We start from the raw sequence: 27,693 nt of genomic DNA, 5'->3' as shown, positions 1-27,693 counted from the left end.
TATGGTGGATCACACCTGTAATCCCAGCACTTTGGGAGGCCAAGGCGGCAGATCACCGAGGTCAGGAGTTTGAGAGCAGCCTGGTCAACATGGTGAAACCCCATCACTGCTAAAAATACAAAAATTAGCTGGGCCTCGTGGTGCATGCCTATAATCCCAGCTACTCAGGAGGCTGAGGCAGAATTGCTTGAACTCAGGAGGCGGAGGTTGCAGTGAGCTGAGACCGCGCCATTGCACTTCAGCCTGGGCAACAGAGCAAGACTCCATCTCAAAAAGAAAGGAGAGGAGAGGAGAGGAGGGGGAGCAGAGGGGAAGGGAGGGGAGGGGAGGGGAAGGGAGGGGAAGGGAAGGGAGGGGAGGCTGTGGAAAATAGGACAGCATTTCCTCAAAAAATTAAACATAAAATAATTGAAACGACTTGAAGAAATATGGGTATACCCATGTTCCATAGCAGTATTATTCACAATAGCCAAAATATGGAAGCAACCCAAGTGTCTTATCAATGGATGAATAAACAAGTAAAATTTGGTATGTATGTGTGTATGTATATATATATATATATATATACACACACATACACATATATATGTGTATGTGTATATATATATACATACACATATATATGTGTATGTGTGTGTATATATATATATATATATATATATATATACACACACACATACATACATATATTTCAGCCTTTGAAAGGAAGGGAGGGAATCCTGGCCGGGCACGGTGGCTCACACCTGTAATCCCAGCGCTTTGGGAGGCCAAGGCGGATGGATCACCTCAGGTCAGGAGTTCGAGACCAGCCTGGCCAACATGGTGAAACCCCATCACTGCTAAAAATACAAAAATTAGCTGGGCCTCGTGGTGCATGCCTATAATCCCAGCTACTCAGGAGGCTGAGGCAGAAGAATTGCTTGAACTCAGGAGGCGGAGGTTGCAGTGAGCTGAGATCACGCCATTGCACTTCAGCCTGGGCAACAGAGCAAGACTCCATCTCAAAAAGAAAGAAGAGGAGAGGAGAGGGGAGTGGAGGGGAAGGGCGGGGAGGGGAGGGGAGGCTGTGGAAAATGGTACAGCATTTCCTCAAAAAATTAAACATAAAATAATTGAAACGGCTTGAAGAAATATGGGTATACCCATGTTCCATAGCAGTATTATTCACAATAGCCAAAACGTGGAAGCAACCCAAGTGTCTTATCAATGGATGAATAAACAAGCAAAATTTGGTATATATGTGTGTGTATGTATATATATGATTCAGCCTTTGAAAGGAAGGGAATCCTGGCCGGGCATGGTGGCTCACACCTGTAATCCCAGTGCTTTGGGAGGCCGAGGTGGGTGGATCACCTCAGGTCAGGAGTTCGAGACCAGCCTGGCAAACATGGTGAAACCCCGTCTCTACTAAAAATACAGAAAATTAGCCGGGCGTGGTGGCACATGCCTGTAATCCCAGGTATTCGGGAGGCTGAGGCAGGAGAATCGCTTGAACCTGGGAAGCGGAGTTTGCAGTAAGCCGAGATTGCGCCATTGCACTCCAGCCTGGGCAACAAGAGCGAAACTCCATCTCAAAAATAAAAAAGGAAGGGAATCCTGATACTTGCTACAACATAAATAAACCTTGAAAACATTATGCTAAGTGAAATAAATCAATTATAAAAGGACAAATAGTGTGATTGCACTTATATGAGGTACTTAGAGTAGTCAGATTCATACAGACAGAAAATAGATTGGTGATTGTCTGGGCTGGGAGGGGCTAGGAGGAGGAGAGAATGGGGAGTTATTGTTTAATGCATAGTGAGTTTCAGTTTGGGAAAATGAAAAAAGTTCTGGAGATAGATGGTGGCAATGGTTGCACAATAATGTGAATGTACTTATTACCACAGAACTGTATACTTAAAAATAGTTCCAAATTGTTACATTTTATGTTATATATTTTTTACCACAATTTTTAAAGAAAAATCTCCAGAAATTTAGAACTCATCTTTGAGTCTTCTTTCCTTTCCCTTTATTCTCCATCTACTCCTTACCTTACTGCAACCCATCAGCAAATCCAAAATATATTTTTAAACTGACTACTTCTTTCCATCTATCTTACCTCCACACCAATCCAAGACACAATAATCTCTCATCTATACAACCTTAGTAGCCTCGTAACTGAACTCTTCTTTCTATCTTGTTCCCATCAAAACCACCCACACAGCAAATGGGCCTATAAATGGCCTCTTTAATAGGTAAACTAGAAAGTGCTAGCAATCCACTACATTATCAGAGTAAAGGAGAAAAAGCATAACTATTTTAGTATATGAAAAAATATGACTTTTTATATGATATATGTGATATGTCATATATATATATAGCATATATTTGTACATCCTAAAATAGTATGGTTTTTCCTCTTTAACACATATGTACTATTTGATATATAATATATATCACATATATATGGAAAATATGTAAATATGTAATGTATGATATATAATATATCACCAAGATTTGGCCGGGTGTGGTGGCTCACACCTGTAATCCCAGCACTTTGGGAGGCCGAGGCGGGTGGATCACCTGAGGTCAGGAGTTCAAGACCAGCCTGGCCAACATGGTGAAACCCCATCTCTACTACAAATACAAAAATTAGCTGGGCGTGGTGGCAGGCATCTGTAATCCCAGCTACTCAGGAGGCTGAGGCAGGAGAATCATTTGAACCTGGGAGGCGGAGGTTGCAGTGAGCCGAGATCGCACCATTGCATTCCAGCCTGGGCAACAGGGTGAGACTCCATCTCAAAAAAAAAAACAAAAAACAAAAAACAAACAAACAAACAAAAACTCTTAGCCAACTTGGAATAGAATGAACTTCTTCTTGCTAATAAAAGGTGTTTACCAAAACCTACAGCAACTTTTACTTAACAGTGAAACATTAAAAAAACTCCTTTTACATTAGGATCAAGACAACGATACCTATCATTGCTTCTACTGGACACTATTCTAGAGTTCCTAACCAGTACAAGATAAGAAAAAGATATTAAAGATATAAAATCATAAGGGAGCAAACAAAACTGCCCTTACTTACACAGGATATGATTCTCTGCAGAAAAAAATCCAAAAGAATCTCAAGTAAACTGTTTAAACTAACAAAAAATTCAACAAGGATGTGACTACAAGATCAATATACTAAAATCAATTTTGTCATAATAAATCAGCAATTATAAAATACTTTTAAGATGGCATATGCAATAGCAATAAAAACTAAAAGATACGTAGATCAAACAAAGAAATACAAGAGAAAAAGTATATAGAGAACATTATAAAACTTTATTGGAAAGCATAAAAGAGGATCTAGCTGCCTCTGCCTCCTGCCTCCTGCCTCCTGCCTCTGCCTCTCCCCACGGTCTCCCTCTCCCTCTCTCTCCATGGTCTCCCTCTGATGCCAAGCCGAAGCTGGACTATACTGCCGCCATCTCGGCTCACTGCAACCTCCCTGCCTGATTCTCCTGCCTCAGCCTGCCTAGTGATTGGGATTGCAGGCGTGCACCGCCACGCCTGACTGGTTTTCGTATTTTTTTGTTGGAGACGTGGTTTCGCTGTGTTGGCCGGGCTGGTCTCCAGCTCCTAACCGCAAGTGATCTGCCAGCCTCGGCCTCCCGAGGTGCCGGGATTGCAGACAGAGTCTGGTTCACTTAGTGCTCAATGTTGCCCAGGCTGGAGTGCAGTGGCGTGATCTCAGCTCGCTACAACCTCCACCTCCCAGCCGCCTGCCTTGGCCTCCCAAAGTGCTGAGATTGCAGCCTCTGCCCGGCCGCCACCCCGTCTGGGAAGTGAGGAGCGTCTCTGCCTGGCCGCCCATCGTCTGGGATGTGAGGAGCCCCTCTGCCCGGCTGCCCAGTCTGGGAAGTGAGGAGCGCCTCTTCCCTGCTGCCATCCGTCTAGGAAGTGAGGAGCATCTCTGCCCGGCCGCCCATCGTCTGAGATGTGGGGAGCGCCTCTGCCCCGCCGCCCTGTCTGGGATGTGAGGAGTGCCTCTGCCCGGCCGCGACCCCGTCTGGGAGGTGAGGAGCGCCTCTGCCCGGCCACCCCGTCTGAGAAGTGAGGAGCCCCTCCGCCTGGCAGCCACCCCGTCTGAGAAGTGAGGAGCCCCTCCGCCCGGCAACCGCCCCGTCTGGGATGTGAGGAGCGTCTCCGCCCGGCAGCTGCCCCGTCCGGGAGGGAGGTGGGGGGGCAGCCCCCGCCCGGCCACCTCCCCATCCAGGAGGTGGGGGGCGCCTCTGCCCAGCCGCCCCTTCTGGGAAGTGAGGAGCCCCTCTGCCCGGCCGCCACCCCGTCTGGGAGGTGTACCCAACAGCTCATTGAGAACAGGCCATGATGACGATGGCAGTTTTGTGGAATAGAAAAGGGGGAAATGTGGGGAAAAGATAGAGAAATCAGATTGTTGCTGTGTCTGTGTAGAAAGAAGTAGACATAGGAGATTCCATTTTGTTCTGTACTAAGAAAAATTCTTCTGCCTTGGGATGCTGTTAATCTATAACCTTACCCCCAACCCCGTGCTCTCTGAAACATGTGCTGTGCCCACTCAGGGTTAAATGGATTAAGGGCGGTGCAAGATGTGCTTTGTTAAACAGATGCTTGAAGGCAGCATGCTCCTTAAGAGTCATCACCACTCCCTAATCTCAAGTACCCAGGGACACAAACACTGTGGAAGGCCGCAGGGTCCTCTGCCTAGGAAAAACAGAGACCCTTGTTCACTTGTTTATCTGCTGACCTTCCCTCCACTATTGTCCTATGACCCTGCCAAATCCCCCTCCACGAGAAACACCCAAGAATGATCAATAAATACTAATAAATAAATAAATAAATAAAAATAAATAAATAAATAAAAGAGGATCTAAATAGATGGAGAAAAATACTATGCTCTCAGACTGAAAGAATCAATATTATAATCCAGGCAAAATGGCTCATGCCTGTAATCCCAGCACTTTGGGAGGCTGAAGCAGGTAGATTACTTGATGTCAGCAGTTCAACATCAGCTTGGCGAACATGGTGAAATCTCGTCTCTACTAAAAATGCAAAAATTGGCTGAGTGTGGTGGCAGGTCCCTGTAATCTCAGCTACTCCGGAGGCTGAGGCAGGAGAATCAATCAAACCCAGGAGGCATACATTGCAGCAAGCCAAGACTGTGCCACGGCACTCCAGCGTGGGCAACAGAGTGAGACTCTGTCTCAAAAAAAAAAAAAAATCACTATTATAAAGATGATGACCAGGTGTGGTGGTGTGGGCCTGTAATCTCAATTATTTGGAAGGCTGAGGCAGGGGGATTGCTTGAGCCTAGGAGTTCAAGGCCAGCTTAAGCAACACAGCAAGGCCCTTTCTCTAAAAATAAAAATAAATTAAAAATAAACAAATAAAAGATGTCAATTCTCTCAGACTGATTTATAGATTGAATGCATTCCCAGTAAAAATCCCAAATGTGCATGGTGTTCTAAGGTGAAAATAATCACAAAGACACTCTCAGGGTTAAAAAAGTAGAAATGGCCAGGCACAGTGGCTCACGCCTGTAATCCCAGCACTTTGGGAGGCCGAGGCGGGCAGATCACGAGGTCAGGAATTCTAGACCAGCCGGCCAACATGGTGAAACCCCGTCTCTACTAAAAATACAAAAATCAGCCGGTGTGGTGGCGCAGGCTTGTAATCCCAGCTACTTGGGAGGCTGAGGCGGGAGAATTGCTTGAAATCGGGAGGCGGAGATTGCAGTGAGCTGAGAGCATGCCACTGCACTCCAGCCTGGGCAACAGAGCAAGAAGCCATCTCAAAAAAAAAAGGTAGATGTAGTAGGATCACAGATAAATCTAAAAACAGTGGCAAATGGGAAAAAAGCAAACTGCTAACAAATATGTACAATATATCTAAAATATACAATGTTCAAAATATGTGGAAAATACTAGGTAGAGCCAGGCATGATGGCTCACACCTGTAATCCCAGCACTTTGGGAGGCTGAGGCGGGCGGATCACCTGAGGTCGGGAGTTCGAGACCAGCCTGACCAACATGGAGAAACCCTATCTCTACTCAAAATACAAAATTAGCCAGGCATGGTGGCGCATGCCTGTCATCCCAGCTACTAAGGAGGATGAGGCAGGAGAATCGCTTGAACGTGGGAGGCAGAGGTTGCGGTGAGCCAAGATCGCGCCATTGCACTCCAGCCTGGGCAACAAGAGGGAAACTCTGTCTCAAAGAAAAAAAAGAAAGAAACGAAAATACTATGTAGGAAATATGTAGTAAAAACATGCACAGGAATGACAAATGCCAAATTCAAAAATGTGACCTCTGTGGAGAAAAGGTGAGGAATGAGTTAATGTGTGAATGTATGGGTACATGCTTTCTATTAACTTAGGAGGAGAAAAAAATCAACCTCTACCACGTGGACCTCCAGAGAGGGAAGCAAAACCCCATGAAAGACGCTTTTTATATTCCTGTAGGCTTTTGTTTGTTTGTTTGTTTGAGATGGAGTCTTGCTCTGTCGCCCAGGCTGGAGTGCAGTGGCACAATCTCGGCTCACTGCAACCTCTGCCTCCTGGGTTCAAGCGATTCTCCTGCCTCAGCCTCCCGAGTAGCTGGGACTACAGGCACATGCCACCATGCCCGGCTAATTTTTTTGTATTTTTAGTAGAGACGGGGTTTCACCATGTTAGCCAGGATGGTCTCAATCTCCTGACCTCATGATCCACCTGCCTCAGCCTACCAAAGTGCTGCGATTACAGGCGTGAGCCACCGCACCCAGCTGCTCCTGTAGGCTTTTAAACAGTTCTATTTACAATTCAGTTTTGGCCTGGCATGTTGGCTCATGCCTATAATCCCAGCACTTTGGGAGGCTGAGGCAGGTGGATCACCTGAGGTCAAGAGTTCATAACCAGCCTGACCAACATGGTGAAACCCTATCTCTACTAAATACAAAAAAAATTAGCCGGGCGTGGTGGCCCGTGCCTGTAGTCCCAGCTACTTGAGAGGGTGAGGCAGGAGAATCGCTTGAACCCAGGAGGCAGAGATTGCAGTGAGCCAAGTTTGAGACGTTGCTCTCTAGCCTGGGCAACAAGAATGAAACTCCATCTCAAAAAAAAAAAAGAAAAGAAAAAAAATCAGTTTTAAGTTTCCTTCCTTACATTGTAACTTTTTTCAAGTCACCCTCAAACATACAGCGTAAGTTCTTAAACTTCATCAAGTATCAGAATCACTTGGAGGGCTTGTGAAGGGTGCAGTGGCTCATGCCTGTGGCTCACGCCCATAATCCCAACACTTTGGGAGGCCGAGATGGGTGGATCACTTGAGCTCAGGAGTTCAAGACCAGCCTGGGCAACAAAGTGAAACCGTGCCTGTACTAAAATACAGAAAATTAGCCAGGTGTGGTGGTGCACGCCTGTAGTGTCAGCTACTCAGGAGGCTAAGGCAGGAGAATCACTTGAACCCAAAAAATGGAGGTTGCAGTGAGTCAAGATGGCACCACCGCACTCCAGCCTGGGTGATAGAGCCAGACTCTGTCTCAAAATAATAATAATAATAATAACAACCATAAAAGAATCACTCGGAGGGCTTGTTAATATATGGATTGTTGAGCTGGCCCCCAGACTTTCTGATTCAGTAAGTCTAAAGTGGGACCTGAAAATTTGCATTTCTAACAAGTTCCCAGGTATTGCTGAAGTGGCTGGTCCATGGATTATGCTTAAAAACCACACTGTGAGACCTACAGTAAAGTCTGTCTACATAACACAGGTGTTTTTGTGGTTGTGAGGAATTAAGAGGCAGTGAATGAAAGCCTGCCATTTTCTACATTCTCTTTGGGCTGAGGCCAGCACAGAAGCTCATAATTCTAGGTGGTGAATAGGAGTATTGACAGTGCAGCAGGTGGGAGCCACATGTCAGGAGAATTAGTGTGATATGAACCCCCTCTTCCAAATACATGCCTGAAGAAGTAAGTACAATGTAACTGGTGGAGAAAATCAAACCATGCCCCTCATGCCCCCACCCTAGTCCCCATCCTTAGCACAAACTTGATTTATACCCTGAAGGTGTGGGGAGGAGGGGATTGAAAATGCTGACCTCCATCCCATACCCAGCAAACCATCTTGTCCCTGGGCTGCTTGAGCTTCTGAGCTAACCTGCAGCGAGTCCCATTTTTGCATTTTCAGCTAGCTGGGCTACTCCCCAGACCTGCCCCTTTATCCTTCCAAGGTTGGGAGGAAACCTTGCTGTCACTCTGGATGAGACGTTTGTATTGGTTTAATGGGCTCTTGGTGGGAACTTCAGAGTTTGATTATTCTCAGCAATCAGCAGAGGCAGTCATGCATTTCTGGGCCCTCCAGCCTCACTCTGTTCACCAGCTTTCCAGGCTGGGAATGTACCCACAAACCCTTGAGCTGACTGAAAGCCCAGGGAACTTGTGTGCGTGCCTGCATGAATGCATATGTGTGCATGCCCAAGAGGGAGCTGAAGGCCAGTGCACAGAAGGCCAGAGGCCCCAGGCTGGTCATTATCTCCAAGCCAGAAACTTCCTGTCCCTGAATAGGACCCTGGCACAATGCCAAACAGCCAGACTCTCACCCTATATAATGAAGTTCTCACTGATTATCCTGATGATGGCCCAGGAGACCTGGGCCTAGGGAGGTTCATCTGCTGTCAACCCTGGTTCCTATTTCCACTCCACTGTGGAAATTAGGATGTCCCTGCGGCTCCCCCATCATCTCACTTCCCCAGCATAACGCCTATCCCCAAGGGACCCTGATCCTGGAGCTGAACTGAAATGACAGCAACAGTTTATTAACTGGACTAATGAGAGGCCTGGGCAGGGAGAGAAAGAGAAGCTGGAAGAGTGAGAAGGAAAGGGATGAAGAGAGGAACACTGTATAGCACAGGAAGACAGAACTAGATTTAAGACCAGAGCCAGCGGCTCACTTTCTGAGTGTTTGGGGAGAGGCCGGGGAGGGACTTAGAAGATGGTTTTACAAACTTCATATTCTGTATAGGAAACATGCTATTTTTTCATCAGCAGCAAATTAGAACAGCCTCATTTCCTGATTGCCTGTGTTCCAGGCACTTTACTGTTTTACATGTACTCAGTTAATCTTCGTAAGATTCCTATGAGATGAGAATATTCATTTTACTGATGAAAAAGCTGAGGTCCAAAGAGCTTTGCCCAAAATCATACTCATCATAAGGAATAGGCCAGGCACAGTGGCTCACGCCTGTAATCCCAGCACTTTGGGAGGCCAAGGTGAGCAGATCACAAGGTCAGGAGTTCAAGACCAGCCTAGCCAACATGATGAAACCCTGTCTCTACTAAAGATACAAAAAAGTAGCTGGGCATGGTGGCATGTGCCTGTAATCCCAGCTACTCGGAGGCCGAGGCAGGAGAATCTCTTGAATCCAGAAGGCAGAGGTTTCAGTAAGCCGAGATCACGCCATTGCACTCCAGCCTGGGTGACAGGGCAAGACTCCATCTCTAAATAAATAAATAAATAAAATAAGTAATAGAGCTAAGATTTGAACCTAGACAATCTGATTCCAGAGCCCAAACTCTTTTTTTTTTTTTTTTTTTGAGACAGAGTCTTGCTCTGTCGCCCAGGCTGGAGTATGGTGGCGGGATCTCGGCTCACTGCAAGCTCCGCCTCCCAGGTTCATGCCATTCTCCTGCCTCAGCCTCTCCCAGTAGCTGGGACTACAGGTGCCTGCCACCATGCCCAGCTAATTTTTTTGTATTTTTAGTAGAGACAGGGTTTCACCGTGTTGTCGATCTCCTGACCTGCCCACCTCGGCCTCCCAAAGTGCTAGGATTATAAGTGTGAGCCACTGCGCCCGGCCCAGAGCCCGAACTCTTAACCACTGCTACTGTGGGGAGTGATAGGAAATGAGGCTTACTGCATAAATAAATATAGCACTTGCATTCCTCTATATCCAACCCTATGAGGCAGGTATATTTATTTTCCCTATTTTACAGATGAGGAAACTTAGTCTAAGAGAGGTGAAGTCATTTGCCTAAAGCCACATGATTAGAAAGTGTCAGAGCAGAGATACGATACCCATCTACCTGCACTTCATCCACTACAGCTGCACTTCTTGCCTTGATTGTCTTATAAGGAATTTTCCCTTTACTCTGAGCTCCTGCAGGCATCCTGCGTGAGAGAAGGCTAGCTGCAGGAATGGTGAGACGTTTTATTTTTCCATGAAAGAAGCTTTAGTTTGACGTAGGGGGATAGGATTGCCATGGGATTTAGCCTGTGGAACGTAACCCCTAACCAAGTGTTGGGGGCAAGTTGCTAGGACATGGAGCTGGAAGTTTGTTACATGCAATTGTGAGGATTCCTTCCGAGCAACCCAAATCCAGTTCACTGCCTGATCTAGGCAGAGGCATGAGGGAGTTGTTAATAGCATGACATTTTCCTCAACATTTTAAGGTTTAAATTTTTTTCCTGTCAATAAGGCTAACAGGGTAATCTGCACTGGCAGCTGCATCCTTCCTGTTTGTCCTCCTGAAGCAGTTCCAGCTGACCAGCCACTGGGAACCTGCTGCTTAAGCAGCTGGTAATGAACTGCAGAACAGAACAAGAAGAACCAGGCAGGCAGGGGTCAGCACCCTCCCGGGACAGTAAACTGGCCTTGCAGAGAGGAGCCAAGGAAGAAGAACACAGGAGTACAGCTGATGTATGCATATCTAGCTATTCTCTGCTCTGGGCTTATTTCACTTTTGCAAAAAATAGTAAATGCTTGTAAACAAGCTATACAGAAGAATATTAAATAAAAAGTGAAACTTCCCCTCCCAGACACCCCACCCACGAGGTATAGCCATGGTTAATTTAATCATTTGTTTATCTTTTTGTACCTTCTCTGTGTAAATCTTGGTATAAATGTGAGCTTAATTTTTTGTTTTTTATTATCTAATACAAAGTGGGATTTATATGTTGATCTTCAATTTGATAACTAGCTCTTTAAATTTCTTTTTTTTTTTTGAAGATAGGGTCTCACTCTGTCACCTAGGCTGGAGTGCAGTGGCATGATCATAGTTCATTGCAGCCTCGACCTCCAGAGCTCAAGCGATTCTCTCACCTCAGCTTCCCAAGTAGCTGGGGCTACAGGCCTGAGACTGCAGGCACATCCCACTACACCTTGATAATTTTTTTTTGTTTTTAATTTTTAGTAAAGTCTTGCTATTTTTTTAATAGAGTTTTGTTGGTCTTGCTGTGTTGCCCAGGTGGTCTTGAACTTCTGGCTTTAAGTGATCCTCCCATCTCAGCCTCCCAAAGTGCTAGAATTACAGGCATAAGCCACATCACCCAGCCCCGCTTCAAAATTTTTAGCAATTTACACTTCCAACAATAGTGTATAAACCTAGCCAACAGTGACTCGTTTTTTAGTTAAAAACAAATCAAAACATGCTAGTATGTCAACTGAACAAATATTTCTCTCACTCCCTTTCCTTCTGTCCTTTCCTCTGTTTTCTATTACATTTCCAACCTCTGACCCATGCTTATTACACAGAATTCCAGAAATTTGTCAGTAGGTGAGAAACAGGGGAGGGAGAGTTTATGGCTAATCAACAAAGATACACAAAGGTGCAATATTACTCTGTAAAAGGTGATAGCAGCTTTTACATATATATTTACAAGACTTCATAGGTACAGCTCATTAGCTGGCAAATAAAAATGTACAAGCAAGACACCTTGCTAGGTGTGGGATCTCATTTGATCCTTAGATAATAGTGCAATTAGGAAAAGCACGCATTATCTCCCCATTTTACATATGATTAAAAAGAAATTCAACAAATGTGCCTGTAAGGTCACAGTGCTAGTCAAATATGGAACTCTGAGTCAATATTCTCTTCCCTACATTATATTCACCATTTTTATATGTGTGTAAAATATAAGTGTGTATATAAACTCTAAAGTGCACAATATGTAATCCGTAAGCACATTTGTCACACCCTTTTTTATACCTGTGGCTATATACTAAATGTAATCTTGGTGTGTGCAATACAGTATATATAAAACATGGAAGATGGTACAGGAGGCACTAAGAGGTAGTTAAAAAAAAAAAAACCCCACCTAAATGTGACCTAGCAGGCCCTGACAAATACACAGGTGGGTCAGGGACTAAAGAGTGCTGGGAAATTGTTGAATTCTAAATGAGATCTCTTCTAGTCATGGTTCTGGAACAAACAATTTATAACAGGGGTTAAGTGCATGGAGTTTTGAAGTCAGGTACATATGGGTTCAAGTTCTGTCTTAGCCACATACTAGATACATGATCTTGGACAACTAAGTTAAGTTGGACAACTAAGTTAAGAAATAGGCTGGGCGCAATGGCTCATGCCTGTAATCCCAGCACTTTGGGAGGCCGAGGCAGTCGGATCACGAGGTCAGGAGTTCGAGACCAGCCTGGCTAACATGGTGAAACCCCGTCTCTACTAAAAGTATGAAAATTAGCTGGGCGTGGTGGTGCACACCTGTAATCCCAGCTACTCAGGAGGCTGAGGCAGGAGAATCACTTGAACAGAGGAGTCGGAGGTTGCCATGGCTGAGATTGCACCACTGCACTCCAGCCTGGGTGACAAAGTGAGACTCCATCTCAAAAATAATAATAATAATAATAATATTCTGTGTTTCACAAGATGAAATGAGACAATGTATGTAAAACATCTTGCAATGTGCTTGAAACATAATTCTCAATAAGAGTTATTATTATTTGTATTATATGTTTGACTTTATCATTCTTGTTTAGTTTCAACATAGTTCAGCTGTACGTAAAACTAAGCATATGACTGCAGAAGTGGCAATCATGAAAGATTAATGCAATGGTTCTCAGCTCTGTCTGCTCATTAGAATCACCTGGCGAGCTCAAAACAAAATGCTTATATCTAGGCCAGTGAAGTCAGAATCTCTGAAGGCATTGAGAATCAATGGATTAAACAGAGGCTTTGAGTGTGAAGTTTTCAGGGCTACTAAAGAAGAGTAAGATTATGTGAAAATCAAGGCTTTTAGTGAGTCCTCTGAATTTTCATTATGACTGTAGAGGATGGTTGTTGGTTGATCCCTTTCCACTTTCCCAGGAGTCCTGTTTTACATTTGGACATCTTGAGTCCTGGAAAAGTTGATTCTTTCCCTGATTTCAGGGGTCAAGGAAGAAATCCCTAAAGGCAAAGGTAATATTGCATTTTATCCACCGCTATTATGATTGGTGCATATGGCCAAAGCTTTGTAATCAGGGTGATTCTCAGGACTGTTGGAAACACTGGGACAAAAATGCTGTCTTTCTTGCTGAGCATAAAGAGAAGGCAGGTAGGTAGCCCATCTTGGGATTGCAAAGGAGGTCAGCTTTAGTATAAAGACAGCAGAGAAGAAAGAAAGACATTGTTTTGGGGCTACATCAAGCCTCATCTAAAGCCAGTTGCCTCTGGACTTTCCAGCATAATGAAGTGCAAATTCCTTATTCAAGTTTATTTTTCTGTTAGTTGAAACTGAAAGCATCCAAATAGAATAATAACCTTCCTTATATAGGTTGTAAGAACAATGAAGAGGGAAGCATGCCTGGTGTTTCTGTTTTACAAGAAAATAGCAAGTATTTTGCCGGAGCCTCTTCCTGCCCCTTCTAAAACCAGTAGCCCAAGCAAATAAAGCAAAAGCAAATAAACAATAAACAGAGCAGTAACTCCTCTTCTTTCAAAGTCATAACCAGTTTGAGCTCAGGGTCTCTTTGGACTTGTGGTGAAAGTCTCAGGTTCTCCATGTTAAGCTGATAAGGTGGAGTCACACCAGCATCCTCACCACAGCTCTGACCCTGTCATTCTGTTCATACACTTTCCACGGCTCCTGAACAGCCATCAAGGCCTCTCATAATCTGGCTCCGTCCTCACCTCCCACTGTAACACCCTATTCTCTCTTCACGTGATTTGCTTTTCTCCAAAATATGAAATGCTTTCGTGTTTCATTCTCCCGTGCCCTTTGTACATACAGTTCCCTTTGCCTGCTATATCCTTTCCCCCTTCTCTATGTGGCAATCTCACCTATCCTGCAACGTCCAGCTCAAATGCCACTTTCTCTGCTTTCCCCAAGCAGGGCTAGGGGGACTTTCTTGGTCCTTTCTTTTTTCTTTTTTCAGACGGAGTCTCACTCTGTTGCCCAGGCTGAAGTGCATTAGCGTGATCATGGCTCACTGCAGCCTTGACCTCCCCGGGCTCACAGGATGCTCCCACCTCAGCCTCCCGAGTAGCTGGGACTACAGGTGCACACCACCACGCCAGGCTAATTTTTTCTTTTCTTTTTTTTCTTTTTTTTTTTTTTTGTAGGGACAGGGTTTCTGTATGTTGCCCAGGCTGGTCTCAAACTCCTGGGTTTAGGCGATCCATCCACCTTGGCCTCCCAAAGTGCTAGGATTATAGGTGTGAGCCACCACACCTGGCCTCCTTGGTCCTCTTACGGTACTTTGTATACACCTTGTGGTAGGGTCAATGTGTTTTGGTACCCATCTCCCCACCAGTCCATGAATGCCTCAACAGCAGGGCCTCTATCTTTTTCATTTCAGTACCCTAGAGAGGCAGTATAAAGTGGTGGTTAAGTAAACTGGTTCTGGAAGAGCCTAGAATAAAATCCCAACTCTATCACTCATTAACTCTGTAACTTAAGGTAAAATACTTCTCTTTGACTCAATTTCATCATCTGTAAAATGAAGATTAAAAATAATAGCTGGCTGGGCACGGTGATTCACGCCTGTAATCCCAGCACTTTGGGAGGCCAAGGCAGGCAGATCACCTGAGGTCGGGAGTTCCAGATCAGCCTGACCAACGTGGAGAAACCCTGTCTCTACTAAAAATACAAAATTAGCCGGGCATGGTGGCGCATGCCTGTAATCCCAGCAACTCAGGAGGCTGAGGCAGGAGAATCGCTTGAACCTGGGAGGTGAAGGTTGCGGTGAGCCGAGATCGTGCCATTGCACTCCAGCCTGGGCAACAAGAGCGAAACTCCATCTCAATAATAATAGTAATAGTGTACATGACTGTTAGAATTAAACAAACAATATACTCCATGTAAAGACGTCTAACTGAGTGCCTTGTACAGGTTAACTATGGTGATGATGATAATGATGATTACAGTGACAATTACTATGAAGACAACCATTCGTTTCCATTCTAGTGCCTTGCATGTTCTAAGCGAAGTACATGTTGAAGATGAACAAAAACCAGATTTGTTTTTTCTTTTTTTTTTTTTTTTTTTGAGACGGAGTTCGCTCTGTCGCCCAGGCTGGAGTGCAGTGGTGTGATCTCGGCTCACTGCAAGCTCCGCCTCCTGGGTTCACGCCATTCTCCTGCCTCAACCTCCTGAGTAGCTGGGACTACAGGCGCCCGCCACCACACCCGGCTAATTTTTTGTATTTTTAGTAGAGACGGGGTTTCACCGTGTTAGCCAGGATGGTCTCAATCTCCTGACCTCGTGATCCGCCCGCCTCGGCCTCCCAAAGTGCTGGGATTACAGGCGTGAGCCACCTCACCCGTCCCCTTTTTTCTTTTTTGGGACGGAGTCTCACTCGGTTGCCCAGGCTGGAGTGCAGTGGCGCCATCCCGGCTCACTGCAGCCTTCGCCTCCTGGATTCAAGCAATTATCCTGCCTCAGCCTCTTGAGTAGCTGGGATTACAGGCATGCGCCATCATGCCCGACTAATTTTTGTATTTTAGTAGAGACAGGGTTTCCCCATGTTGGCCAGGATGATCTCAAACTCCTGACCTCAAGCGATCTGCCCGCCTTGGCCTCCCAAAGTGCTGGGTCACAGGCATGAGCCATCCCACGAAGCCTATCATTTTTTCCTTTTATTTATTTATTTTTTTGAGATGGAGCCTTGCTCTGTTGCCCAGGCTGGAGTGTGATGGCGTGATCGCTGCTCACTGCGACCTCTGCCTTCTGGGTTCAAGTGATTATCCTGCTTCAGCCTCCTGAGTAGCTGGGACTACAGGCGTACACACCACCATGTCCAGCTAATTGTATTTTTAGTAGAGACAGGGTTTCACCATATTGGCTAGGCTGGTCTCGAACCCCTGACCTCGTGATCCGACCACCTTCGCCTCCCAAAGTCTTGAGATTACAGGCATGAGCCACCATGCCCGGCCCTCTTTTTTTTTTTTTTTTTTTTTTGACAGAGTCTCGCTCCCTCACCCAGGCTGGAGTGCAATGGTGTGATCTCGGTTCACTGCAACCTCCACCCCCTGGGTCCAGGCAATTCTCCTGCCTCAGCCTCCCAAGTAGCTGGGATTACAGGCACCCACCACCATGACCAACTAATTTTTTGTATTTGTTTAGTAGAGACGGGGTTTTGCTATGTTGACCAGGCTGGTCTCGAACTCCTGACCTCAGGTGATCCACCCACCTTGGCCTCCCAAAGTCCTGAGATTACAGGCGTGAGCCACTGCACCCGGCCGCCTGGCCCTCATTTTTTATAACAGATTTAAACAGCACAAAAAAGGAAAATTAAGTCATCCCTTCCACAGTCCTAACTTCAAAGGGTACTGCTTAGAATTTCCTGTATTTCCTTTCACACATTTTCTTTTTCTTTAATTTCAACTTTATTGAAGTATAACTGACGTAACATAAACTGCATATATTTTAAGTGTACAACTTGGTGAGTTTCAACATATGCATATACTCGTGAAACCATAACCACAGTCAAGATTAAAAATGCACTATCCACCAGGTGTGGTGGCTCATGCCTGTAATCCCAGCACTTTGGGAGGCCGAGGCGGGCAGATCACGAGGTCAGGAGTTTGAGACCAGCCTGGCCAATATGGTGAAACCCCGTCTCTACTAAAAATACAAAAATTAGCCGGACGTGGTGTCAGGTCCCTGTAATCCCAGCTACTCTGGAGGCTGAGGCAGAAGAATCACTTGAACCAGGGAGGCAGAGGTTGCAGTGAGCTGAGATCGCACCATTGCACTCCAGCCTGGGCAACAAGAGGAAGACTCTGTCTCAAAAAAAAAAAAAAAAATGCACCATCCATCACCCATCATTCCTCATGCTCCTCTGTAATCCATCCCTCACTCCCCCACCCACCAACCCTGTTTGCAGACAACCACTGATCTGCCTTGTCACTATAGATTAGTTTTACATTAAACTCTTATATAAATAAAATAGTACAGCATGTACTCTTTTTTCTTGGCTTCTTCCACACAGTATAAGGTTTCTGAGATCTGTCTACATTGTTATGTGTATCAATAGTTGATTCCTTTTCATACTTTTGTATTTCCATGGTATGGATGTACCTTAATTTGTCTACCCATGCATTATTGATGGACATTTGAGTCATTTCCAGTTGTTTATGACAAATAAAACTGTTCTGAATGTTTATGTACAAGTCTGTGTACACATACAAACCAATCTGATTTGAATAACTGTTAAAACAACAAGAGCAACAGCTGTGAGTGACTGAGGAGAGGACCTGGGTAGAGTGATAGTGGCAACATGGGAGCTGTTTCCTTTTCAATGTGTGAGTAGCAAACATTTTAATAAAGTTGTAAACATCCAGTTATCCAAATGTTTACAAATAGGAATTATTGCTGAGCATGATGACTCACGCCTGTAATCCCAGCTCTTAGGGAGGTAGAGGCGGGAGGGTAGCTTGAGCCCAGGAATTCGAGACCTGCCTGGGCAATATAGCGAGACCCTGTTCTCCACAAAAAGGAAAAAAAAAAAGAGACAAATAGGAATTACTGAGTTCATCGCAAACTTAGATTTCACCAATCCAAGTGCCCATCTAGTATAGGCCCAATGGGTATGTCACCACTTCTGGAAGGAATCTGGAGAGGCCACCAGCCATATTTTCCTTGCAAACTTAGAAACATTGGAAATAGCTGGGCACGGTAGCTCACGCCTGTAATCCCAACACTTTGGGAGGCCGAGGCAGGTGGATCACCTGAGGTCGGGAGTTCGAGATCAGCCTGACCAACATGGAGAAACCCCATCTCTACTAAAAATACAAAAAAATTAGCTGGGCGTGGTGGCGCATGCCTGTAATTCCAGCTACTAGGGAGGCTGAGGCAGGAGAATCACTTGAACCTGGGAGGTGGAGGTTGTGAGCTGAGATTGCGCCATTGCACTCCAGCCTGGGCAACAAGAGCGAAATTCTGTCTCAAAAAAAAAAAAAAAAAAAAGAAAAGAAAAAGAAACATTGGAAATAAACTCCCTGAGGACAGGAACTTAGGTCACTGCTCTATCCCAGTACCTAGTGACCTGACACATATACACACAAATTATTCTTTTCTAAGCAGTTCATTCCCTTTTTGGACAGTTCCAACGATTATAAACTTACATGGAGCAGATAAGTGATCTATCTTTTTGCCCTAATTATGCCCTCAGGAACCATATTTTCTAAATAAGACTTTAAAAATATTTTAAAATAGCTCCACTCCCTTTACTTCTCTAAGTTAAACAGACCCAGAGTCTTTAACCGTTTGTGTTAAGGCACCGTTTAACTTAGGAAAGTACTGACCAGGTCTTCTTTCTTCTGAAAGGCAGTGTGCTTAGTGACTAAGCATATGGGTGGAAAAGTCTGCCAGATCTGTGTTCAAATCCTGAGTATTGTGGTATGGTTTGTGGCAAATTCTTAATTTTATTATGCCTTAGTTTCTTCGTTTGTGGAGTGAGGATAGTAATAGCTGCCATACAAGATTGTTGCTAGAGTTAAATGAGAACACTTTTTGTTGTTGTTGTTGTTGTTGTTGTTGTTTATTGAGACGGAGTCTCGCTTTGTCACCAGGTTTGAGTGCAGTGGTGTGATCTCGGCTCACTGCAACCTCCGCTTCCCGGGTTCAAGCGATTCTCCTGCCTCAGCCTCCCGAGTAGCTGGGACTACAGCATGCACCACCATGCCCAGCTAATTTTTGTATTTTTAGTAGAGACGGGGTTTCACCATGTTGGCCAGGATGGTCTTCATCTCCTGATTTTGTGATCCGCCTGCCTCGGCCTCCCAAAGTGCTGGGATTATGGGCCTGAGACACCGCATCCGGCCTGAGAAAATGTATTTAAAGCCTCCTGCACAGTGTTCTTAGCATTAAATATCTCCCAGGTTTTTTTCATTTGTATAAATTTAAGAAATACAGTTTAAGGAGTGTGGTTTTGTTACATGGTTATATTTTGTAGTGGTGAAGCCTGGGCTTTTTTTTTTTTTTTTTTTTTTTTTTTTTTTGACAGAGTTTTGCTCTTGTTGCCCAGGCTGGAGTGCAATGGCGCGATCTCGGCTCACCGCAACCTCTGCTTCCCAGGTTCAAGCGATTCTCCTGCCTCAGCCTCCTGAGTAGCTGGGATTACAGGCATGTGCCACCAAGCCCAGGTAATTTTGTATTTTTAGTAGAGATGGGGCTTCTCCATGTTAGTCAGGCTGGTCTTGAACTCCCAATCTCAAGTGATCTGCCTGCCTTGGCCTCCCAAAGTGCTGGGATTACAGGGGTGAGCCACTGCGCCCGGCCAAAGTCTGGGCTTTTAGTGTATCTATCACCTGAATAATGTGTACATTGTACCCATTAAGTAATTTCTCAACCCTCAACCCCTCCCACCATTCTGAAGCTCCGTCATTCCACACTCTATGTATAGGTGTACACATTATTTAGCTCCCACTTGTAAGTGAGAATATGTGTTATTTGACTTTCTGTGTGTGAGTTGTTTTACTTAAGATAATGGCCTCCAGCTCCATCCACATTGCTGCAAAAGACATGATTTCATTTGTTTTTATGGCTGAATAGTATCCCGTTGAGTATATATACCACATTTTCTTTATCCAATTATGGTTGATGGATACTTAGGTTGATTCCATATGTTTGATATTGTGAATAGTGCTGAGATAATCATATGAGTGCAGGTGTCCTTTTGATATAATGATTTATGTTCCCTTGGGTAGGTACCCAGTAGCGGGATTACTGGATAGAATGGTAGTTATTTTTAGTTTTTTGAGAACTCTCCATACTCTTTTCCATAGAGGTTGTAGTAATTTACATTCTCACCAATGGTTTTTAACCTATTGGATTACTGACATTTAAATAAATAATAGCATGTTAATATCTAGTGAGGCTTCAGAATATTAACTGAGTATTCATAGGCAAATTACTCACCCTCTATGCCTCATTTTCTTCATCTATGAAAATGGAATAATAACAGTACCAACTTCATAAGATTATGACAATTAAATAAGTTCATGTATGTAAAATACATAGAACAGTATGGTACATGCAAATGTTACATAATTACTTGTTTTATTAGTTATTAGCCAAAGGTATTGGTGTGTATATCAGACCCTGGAGAGGGAGGGGGTTTACAGTGGAGAGACAGAAACACTGCAAAAGTGAATCTGACCATCATTTCTTTCCCAACGCCTCCTTGCTAATTCCATTTTCGGGCACCTCTTCCTTTTCCCTTGGCCTCCCCAGAAACTCAATTCCCCTCAATTTTGTTACACAAGCAACTGACTTCTCTACCCCCTATTCAACCCCAGGCCTTCTTTGCAGAGCTAGCTTTGTGACTGTGCCCTGCTATCCTGTGAGCATTTTCCCCAGATCCAACCCCTCAGGACCACTTCGAGCTCTCTTTTCCTTTTGCCTCCCCCAATAGCTTCTGGGAAGAGCAGGGAATAAGATAGAGATTTATTTCCCCACCAAACAGAATTTTGTCATCTCTCTTAGAAGAAGAAGAAGCAACAATCAATTCTTACATTAAATGGCAATTTTAATTATTTTGACTCATAAACATTTTAAAAACATATTTTAACCACAGTTAAAAATACATATTTTAAACATATTTAAACATATCCTCCATATTATGAAATTTCAGTGGTGCGTTACCTAGGTCTTGATGTTTTAATGAGTGAAGTCTGTGAAAATGAGGTTCTAAATGCTAATCAGGGTTTCCTAATTCTGAGAAAGAAGTCAGGAAGGATGTCGTTAGCTCATCTGACCACAAATGTAACACTGATTCTGCCTAGGAGAGGAAGAAAATAAAGCAAAACGTGAGCAGTGCTGCTTTCTCAGCCTCAATTAACATGAGAACACCATCTCCTCCACTCTCTCCCAAGGACTTGACAAGAGAGGCAGAAGCCCTTGTTCTTGAACAATTCAGAGGGTTGGTAGGAAGGTCTCCAGGGAGATACTGGACCTCCTGCCACTAACTGCAGTTGGGCTCTCAAGTGATTAATGGAAAAATAAAAGATGAGACTATATTTATATCCCAAACTGTGGAGTATGTCATACCAGTGACACTTGATTATACGGCTAAGTGTTCCAAAATTCATCAGCCTGAGACTACAGAATCAGGTTACATTTTCTCTTTTTTTTTTTTTTTTTTTTTTTTTTTTGGGACAGAGTCTTGTTCTGTCTCCCAGTCTGGATGGAGTGCAGTGGCGCCATCTTGGCTCACTGCAACCTCTGCCTCCTGGGTTCAAGCCATTCTCTTGCCTCAGCCTCCCAAGTAGCTGGGATTACAGGCATGAGCCACCACGTCAGGCTAATTTTTGTGTGTTTTTTTTTTTTTTAGTAGAGACAGGGTTTCACTGTGTTGGCCAGGCTGGTCTCGAACTCCTGACCTCAAGCGATCCACCCACCTAGGCCTCCCAAAGTGTTGGGATTACAGGCGTGAGTCACTGTCCCCGGCCACATTTTTTTTCTTTTTTTTTGAGACGGAGTCTTGCTCTGTCACCCAGGCTGGAGTGCAGAGGTGCAATCTCGACTCACTGCAACCTCTGCCTCCCAGGTTCAAGCAATTCTCCTGCCTCAGCCTCCCAGGTAGCTGGGACTACAGGCGCGTGCCACCACGCCCAGCTAATTTTTTGTATTTTTAGTAGAGATGAGGTTTCACCGTATTAGCCAGGATGGTCTCGATCTCCTGACTTCATGACCACCCGCCTTGGCATCCCAAAGTGCCCGCATTAAAGGCATGAGCCACCATGCCCGGCCGACATTTTCTTTAATATACAAATTTCAATGATTCCAATCGTCTTCTCTGGAATATGACAAGCTAATTCTTTTTTTTTTTTTTTTGAGTCAAAGTCTCGCTCTGTCACACAGGCTGGAGTGCAATGGCGCAATCTTGGCTCACTGCAACCTCTGCCTCCCAGGTTCAAGCGATTCTCCTGCCTCAGCCTCCTGAGTGGCTGGGATTACAGGCACACACCACCACACTCGACTAATTTTTTGTATTTTTAGTAGAGACGGGCTTTTGCCATGTTGCCCAGGCGGGTCTCAAACTCCTGAGCTCAGGCAATCAACCCGCCTGGGCCTCCCAAATTGCTAGGATTATAGGTGTGAGCCACTGCGCCCGGCCTGAGAGGCTAATTCTTATTATTAGACTTCCCTTTACTTAATTGTTTGTTTGTTTGTGGCAGGAATACTGGGAGAAAGTCAATATGACCCTGGCATTTGCAGGTGTCCTCCCCAAGTACATTTGCCACCCTTGCTGTGCTCCATAGCTCTCAGGTCACCTGATGCCATCTAGGGACTGACTTCCCCCTGACTGCTGTTGCTTTCTCCCCGAGATGTGGTTCCCCAAGCCTGGACACAGGCTCTACCCTTTACTCCCCAAAGAATACCTAAAACCAACAAGTAGGTGCCAGGAAAAAAAAGCCTGACAGAAGTTTTGAGGATCACAGAAGGGAATGACACTAAAATTGAGGAAAATCTAAACACGAGGGGATGTCCCACTGCTCTTTGAATCTGTTAGCCCACACCCTCCCTAGGGTACCTTCTACCAGGGCTGGCTTCATGGGACTGTGACCTATGCCATCACACAGGTCCCCAGTCTTAGAAGGGGCTTCATGCTTAGTGTTCTGCTGTCATCATCTTGAAATTCTTAATAATTTTTGAATAAAAGATATCCTGAATTTTCATTCTACACTTAGCCCTGCAAATTATGTAAGTGATTCATGCCTTCTAGTAACCATTCTTCTCTTTAACCCCCTACCTGCCTGTATGTGCAGAGACCAGTCCCACATCTTGCCAACAAAAGCGCCCATGATTATAGTCAACTCAGGCACACTATTGCTCCAGAGATGCAAAAAACCTTGCTCACGATGAAGACTTAGGAGTGACGAAATTGTCCTTCAAGTACCATAACCACAAGGTAGTGATACGAACAGATAACCAGCATATATTTGGGGTAATATTGGCAAAATTATCCAAATGTGGTAGATTCAGATATGTGGTCCCATGTAGACCAAAAACGAAGCAAATAAATTTTTATTTAAAGATGTTTGTTTTGGTTAAAGGGCTTGGCCTCACTTAGATGGACTCACCCTATACATGAGGGTGCTTGGGGGAGAGGCTAGAGTGTTTCATGACACAAAAACATTCTATTTGTTTTATTATTATTATTATTATTATTATTATTATTATTTGAGATGGAGTCTCGCTCTGTCGAGCCCAGGCTGGAGTGCAGTGGTGGGATCTCGGCTCACTGCAACCTCCACCTCCTGGGTTCAAGCGATTCTCCTGCCTCAGCCTCCCGAGTAGATGGGATTACAGGCACCCGCCCCCACGTCCGGCAAATTTTTTGTATTTTTGGTAGAGACTGGGTTTCACTATGTTGGTCAGGCTGGTCTCGAACTCCTGACCTCAGGTAGTCCACCTGCCTCGGCCTTCCAAAGTGCTGGGATTACAGGCATGAGCCATCGTGCCGAGCTGACACGAAAACATTCTGAAGAATTTGGCTACAGCACTGATCTCCAGCCCACCTGCACTCTCATCTCCACCCCCAATTCTCCACCTCCTACACCCCTCCCCCTACTCCACCTCAGCCCCTTAGGGCGATTTAAGTAATTTTCCAGACCTGACTCTGAAGTTATCTCCCCAGCAGGAGTCGCAAGGGTGAGTGGTAGAGGGGTGAAGACCCTCAGTGACCAGCTATAGTCTGAGCTGGGAAGGGACAAAGACAAGAAGAAGGAGGAAATGGGTCACTGCCCATGGCTGGCAGAGCAACTGCTGTGCCTGAGCTTTTATTCTGTGAACAAATCTTTGCTCTCTTCACCAGTGACCCACATGAACTGTCATTCCCAACTGCAATAAAGTGGGGCAAGGGCTGAGAAGGGCTGAGAAGGGCTGACTCCACAGCTGTGGAGTAAGAGTTCCCTGGCAGGAGAAGAAAGACTGAAAGACACAGGGCTTTCATGGAGGCAAAAGAAACAAAGAAAGTCGGAGACAAGGAGATTAAAAAACAAAAACAAAAAAACAAACAAAAACCTCTGAAAAGCCTAATTGCCCCTAAATGCCTCGACACCAAAACTTTGTCATTTTTTTCTTTTTTGTGGCTGTCTTCCCATTTTATTGTTAATTATTTTTTTTTTCCAAGACGGAGTTCCGCTCTTGTTGCCCAGGCTGGAGTACAATGGTGCGATCTTGGCTCACTGCAACCTCTGCCTCCCAGGTTCAGACGATTCTCCTGCCTTAGTCTCCCGAAAAGCTGGGATTACAGGCATGCGCCACCATGCCTGGCTAATTTTTGCATTTTTAGGAGTGACGGGGTTTCACCATGTTGGTCAGGCTGGTCTGGGACTCCTGACCTCAGGTGATCCACCCGCCCGGGCCTCCCAAAGTGCTGGGATTACAAGCGTGAGCTACCACACCCAGCCTGTCTTCCCATTTTAAACACCCTTTATGTTCCAAGTGAGGTAAAGGTGAGGAATAAAAGGGAGAATGGTTGCAGAGCCTCATTAAGCTGGGAGCTAGGATCACAGGAGCTAGTGGAGATCTTGGGTGAATCCTGCTGTTTCTTGAATGAGTCCTAGAAACGCCCGCTCATTTGGCTACTTCTTCCTTTCCTGCACACAGGAATTTAACAAGATTCTTCTACAGCCTGGTGACTTTGTGATCTCTTGGCCTTAGTCATGTCCTCTTTCCCTCCCACCCTAGCCCCAGAGACTCTTCCTCTTTTCCTTGGCAGTTCGAGTCCCAGAGTGTTATTTATCAGTCAGCAGCAGAGGGCGATCTGGCCCCGGAGAATGACCCGGTCAACTCGGGCCATACGCCTGGGTTGCTAATGACTTGCAGCTCCATCAACATAAAGCTGAATTCTTCACAAAGGCACACTGTCACTAAGCTTTTTCCTTTTCATTCTTGAAAGCTACACTGCCTTAGCTAACCCCTTCCCCCTCCCGCCTTCATTCCTGCTCTCTTTCCTCTCCCAACCTCTTGGAAGCAGCAGGAAATGAACAAGGTCCACAGTGGAGAAAAACAAATCCCAGGGCCCTGCTGAGGAAAACCACAGGAAAATGACCAAGTGGCATTAGCAGCTGCAGGAGTTTTAGGTAGCTGTGTGGTGTGCGTGTATGTGTATGTGTGTGTGTGAGAGAGAGAGAATCCCACATAGCAGTACTTTTCATAGTTTAGCATAACATAAAAATCACCTGGAGAGCTTGTTAAACCACAGCTTCCTGGGCCTTACCCAGGAATTCCCGGGGCCCAAGAATTTGCATTCTTAACACTCCTAAGGTATTTTAATGATGCCAGTGGAGGACTGACCACATTTTGAGCAGCACTGCTGTACACAAATGCAGTGAAATAGAAGGTATAGATCTGAGCCAGGGGCTTGCTTGGATAAAATCCTGATATGATGGCCTCCCCCAGAAGAGTCAGGCCAGATCCTTCCAATTCCAGGCCAGAAGATTTCATAGATCAGCCTACAGCCGTTCCCTCCCCTTGAAAAAGAAGCAGAGAATGTATCAACAAGAGCATTGTTTGGAGAGGGCTGAGCTCAGATAATAGGCTGGTTCTCCATTGACTGTTTCTTTCATCCCAACTGGCAGAAGAATCACAGAAGGCCCCTCCTTTCCCCTCCAGCAGAGATGGATGCTCTACCTACTTAAAAATCAAGAATTCTTCTGACCTTGGCTGTGTCCAACAACTCATGCCCAGAGGCTTCTGACCTGTCCCCTCCTTAGCACCCTCCAGATCTGAGAACCTCCAGAGTCACAAAGGCCTGTGGAAAGAGCTGGTTATCTTCAAGATACCCAGAGGTGCTTGGGCTGATTTAAAGGCACTACTCCCTTCTGTTTATGCAGCAGAAGATAACAAGACAGACAGAAGTGCTGCTATGGTCTGACTGTTGATGTCCCCACAAATTCATCTGTTGGAATTTAGTCCCTGATGTGATACCAATTAAGAGATGGGGACTTTAGGAATTGATTAGGTCAGAAGGCTACAGCCCCCATGAATGGCATTAGTGCCCTTATAAAAGAGGCTGGGGGGCCTGGCGTGGTGGCTCACGCCTGTAATCCCAGCACTTTGGGAGACTGAGGCAGGCAGATCACTTTGGGTCAGGAGTTCTAGACCAGCCTGGCAAACATGGTGAAACCACATCTCTACGAAAAATATTAAAAAATTAGCTGGGCGTGGTGGCGCATGCCTGTAGTCCCAGGTATTCAGGAGGCTGAGGCAAGAGAATCGCTTGAATACAGGAGGCGGAGGTTGCAGTGAGCTGAGATCGCGACACTGCACTCCAGCCTGGGCGTCAGAGCAAGACTCTGTCTCAAAAAACAGAGCTGGAGGGAGACTGTGAGACACGTTTAGAAAGCATCATTTATGAGGAACCAGCCCTCTTTGGCAGCTTGATCTTGGGACTTCCCAGCCTCCATATATGGTACCAATCCTTCTTTAGTTTTAGTGTCCATATCACAGAAGGGCTCATGTTGTAAAAGAAGTCAAAAGCAGCCTTGAATAATCAGAACCCTTCTGCCAGATTGTCTAATGTCAATTTGTTTTCTAGAACTACTGCTTCTACATGTTCTTCCTCTTCATCTGGCTCTGGTTTGGAAGCACTTATCTCCATCAAGTCATCTTCTGTTAATTCCTCAGGTGTGGTGTCTATTAGCTTTTGAATTTATCCAAGATCTGTATCTTGAAACCCTTTATCTCCCACCTTTTTTGGGACATCCACAATCTCTTTCATGATTTCCTTGATTGCTTCTGTCATATATCCTGATAAGTCATGCACAACATCTGGACACAGTTTTCTCCAGCAGGAATTTATTGTTTTGGGCTTGATGGCTTTCAAAGCTTTTTCTGTAACAATGATGATGTCTTCAATGGTGTAATGCTTCCAGACTGTCATGATGTTCCTATCAGGGTTATCTTCCATACTGTTGACAATCCTTTCCATAGAGTATCATGTGTAATGAGCCTTAAAGGTCCTTATGAACCCCCCATATAGAGGCTGAATTAGAGACATATTTGGGGGCAAATAGACCACTTTGACACCTTCGGTGTTGAACTCATGAGGTTCTGGGTGGCCAGGGGCATTGTCCAATATCAAAAGAACTTTAAAAGGCAGTCCCTTACTGGCAAGGTACTTGCTGACTTCAGGGACAAAGCATCAGTGGAACCAATCCAGAGAAAAGGATTCTCATTATCCAGGCCTTCTTGTTCCACAACTAAAAGACTGGCAGCTGGTATTTATCTTTTCCCTGCAAAGCTTGAGGGTTAGCAGCTTTACAGATAAGGGCAGTCTTAATCTAAACCTGACTGCATTTGTACAAACAGTAGAGTTAGCCTATCTCTTCCTGCCTTAAATCCTGGTGCTCGCTTCTCTTCCTTACTAATAAATGTCCTTTGGGTCATTTTTTTCGCCAGAATCAAGCACTTTCATCTGCATTAAAAACCTATTCAGGTAGATATCCCTTTTCCTCAATGATTTTCATAACGTCTGGAAA

The 27,693-nt window shown here is 45.0% G+C and overlaps 1 long non-coding RNA gene and 1 pseudogene across 1 annotated transcript in view; both read left to right on the top strand.

Annotated features, from left to right (window-relative positions):
• LOC117978246 (neuroblastoma breakpoint family member 15-like) overlaps positions 1–27,693 on the top strand; it is a 512,107-nt pseudogene that overhangs the window by 115,681 nt on the left and 368,733 nt on the right.
• Positions 1–27,693, top strand: part of LOC129394584 (uncharacterized) — a 68,458-nt gene that overhangs the window by 3,499 nt on the left and 37,266 nt on the right. The window contains exon 2 of the long non-coding RNA XR_008621883.1: positions 19,227–19,344. This is a non-coding gene — a long non-coding RNA (uncharacterized LOC129394584). The remainder of the gene's footprint in view (positions 1–19,226; positions 19,345–27,693) is intronic.

This window comes from Pan paniscus, chromosome 1 (assembly GCF_029289425.2).
Source record: "Pan paniscus chromosome 1, NHGRI_mPanPan1-v2.0_pri, whole genome shotgun sequence".
Lineage (NCBI taxonomy): Eukaryota > Metazoa > Chordata > Mammalia > Primates > Hominidae > Pan > Pan paniscus.
This window is presented reverse-complemented; position numbering and strand designations above follow the sequence as displayed.